This window comes from Perkinsus marinus, assembly GCF_000006405.1.
Source record: "Perkinsus marinus ATCC 50983 genomic scaffold scf_1104296934368, whole genome shotgun sequence".
Classification (NCBI taxonomy): domain Eukaryota; phylum Perkinsozoa; order Perkinsida; family Perkinsidae; genus Perkinsus; species Perkinsus marinus.
In genome coordinates, this window is record NW_003214825.1 from 281,441 (window position 1) to 284,467 (window position 3,027).

Below are 3,027 nucleotides of genomic sequence, written 5' to 3' on the forward strand. Positions count from 1 at the left end.
TGCGCCTCTGTTGCACTTCGGATGGGGGTCAACTCGGGAACTGATGATTGCCACACAGTATGTCTGTGCGATAATTCTTCAAGGCTTGACGCCTCTCATCTGTTTGTCACTCATCAGACGAGCATTTCTGGTTAATCTGGTCTACTCTTTTCTCTGTTATACTTTCGTCAGACTTTCTGGGAAGTAGCAAAGAACGCATGAGATCACAAGATATGTCTGTGACCCGTCCGATATTCGATTCTGATCTGTGACGTATACTGAAAAGTCCGTATTTTTGGAGCTCGATACACTTCATTCAGTCGTATCTCACGTACTTCAGGGGGTTTTCTTTCGGATCATAATCTTCGGTCTATTTGATAGACTCTATACCGTCACTATACCCAATATGGATACGAGTCTTAGCAGAGAAAGCGATGTTGGGTTGCACAAGAATCCTTAGCTTCGAATAAGGAGTCTGAGGAGGGTGAAACTGTGCTACAGTGTGGAAGCTACGCATCGGTGATACAGGAACGGTCTCCGACTCGAGCCTCGACTCGAGGCCCTCGAGTGTTGAGCTTCGAGGTGAGCGCAAACTATGCTTATTATAGTTATTATAGTAACTATTTGCAGTATTACTGCAAATAGCTGCTGCTGCACGACACATTGAGGAGCAGGGCGACATGGTTCCGGATGCTGTGAAGCTGATGCAATACGCGAAGCCTGAGGCGACAGGCCACAGTTCGTTCGATCAGCGGGTTATTTCTCCTGCAGGTTTGTTGCTAGAGCTCGGGAGCGAGCGATAGTGACAGGTCGTTCACGCTACCATCAAAACGAGGCTGTTCTCCCGTCCGAGGGGACCGTTCAGAAGTGACGAGCGTCGTGCGAGTACCGCAGTGACCGCACATATTATCGTACGCCAGCCTGTCTGAGTTAGGCTCGCTCGAACCGACGTACGATGGTTGCTGTGACTGCGGCAGGGTCGTTCCACCCTCGAAATCGAGGAGATTCCAGTCGGCCTCACGCCTTTCATATCGGACATTACTGCTGTCTGGAAATTGGGATAATCACTTTCTACCTGCAGTCTATCTAGTTAATAATCTACAAGCGGTTGTATTTATACCATATTTACTGTTGTATAATGTGGTGTTTAATGGTCACTGGAGGGGAGCCAATGATTTAGTGGCCGAGATGGTGGAACGCGAAGCTATATATCTCGGAAAGTCCACCGCTACATAGCTATGGCTGTGTAGTACAACAGCCATAACACGTGTGGATCCGTAACGAGATGATATCATACTAACAGTGTAGCATGGCCACACGTTAACAGGACTCCGTACTCTACGCTGGACCGCACATTGTCCACGTGAAATCACACGGTGTGATTCACACGATTTCAGCTAATGTGGACTAGCAACCAACTCACAAAAAACCTAACACTATGTAGTATGTAGTGTCAAGTGTACGGTCTATAGTATATACCGGACACTATAGCTACAACTGGCAAACTATATCGGGTATACCACACGTACTAACTGCACGAGAAATAACAACAGATGAAAGGCGAGAATGGCGAGAAAAGCAAGCTCAACGCAAATCGTTTGTATAGACACCGTGGATCAGAGCTGGGGAACCCATTTACAGGAGAAGCACAGCATTTCGCTGTAACGTCCCTCCTTGGCATCTGAAGGATACCAATTGAACGAGACGCAACCCAAAATGCATTTGTTGGAGAATGGCTTCAGTCTATATCTGTATAACGCAAACAAAAAACTACCCTAAATGGCATAACAAAGATCCAGATGGGGGTAATATAACATATTTGCATTGGAAGAATGATTGGTGAAAAATCAGACGGCGTATGCCGTGTATGATTTCTTTCAACCCAGCCCGCCACTCCCGGGAGCAAGCATCGGTTGGTCGACCGTGCGCGGGCTCGCATCGCCGGCACGCGCCCGCCGTACCGCAACCTTCGCGGCGCCAGCAGAGGCGCTCGTCGGACTAACTCGATGCTTCGAGCGCTGAAAGTCATCGACACCTTCTGTCTTCCAGCCCATTAGACCCAGGCGCCCAGGAGTGGGATATTTCACGGTGTATACACAGTGTGTATCACGGTGTGATACACGATGTGTATTACACACCGTGGATCATAGCTGGGGGCGCTCTGGCGCACAGTCGCCTCCCTGCACTTGCACGAGAACAACTGTTGAACCTCGAGCATGCACGGACCATAATTCGCACAAAGCAATTGCGGAGCAAGCGAAGCAAGCGGAGCATATTCAGCAACAACAGTAGGCACTTTCTTGTTGTACGTGCGTGTATGGTGGGTTATTTCGACTCAACTACCCGAGCTTCTAGAGGCTTCAGATTGATCAAACGAGTCGTCTAATAGACGACTGCACACGTGAATCGGAGCATAGACGTCGTCTATGCGGATCCACGTGTGCAGGCCTAGCGAATCAATCGACTTCTCAGTCGCTAAACACAGGGTAACTCTTCGAGAGTTATACGTTTTCTACGTCACATCGGCTACGGGTGTCGAGCTGCACAATAGTATACGTACCACATTAATCTTGGGAGTTTATATTTAATTTGAGTGGATCCGTCAACAGGCCCTGTGGCATAGAGTATCTCACCGTCTGCGGTTTCAGTTGCTCCCTGTCATCTTAATGCACATCGCACTTGTCATTGCGGCGGCCGTGGCTTACATGCTGCAGGCTGGTGTGGGCGGCTGTAACGATTGTGAGGATCGCAGATACTGCACTAACTGTCCGGATAACTGCTATTACCGCATTGGAACTGGGTGCGTCTGCAGATGACCTCCTATCTGAGATACGTGACCCTTACATTCCCGTTGAACGGGACCTATCCATCTATTGGGTGTAAGGAGCTCATAATGGTTAATTTTGCATCATTAATCTTACTTGCGATCTTTAGGCATTAGCTGTGTCCTCACACTTTTCATGAGCTCTCTGCGCCTCTGTTGCACTTCGGATGGGGGTCAACTCGGGAACTGATGATCGTCACACAGTATGTGTGTGTGATAATTCT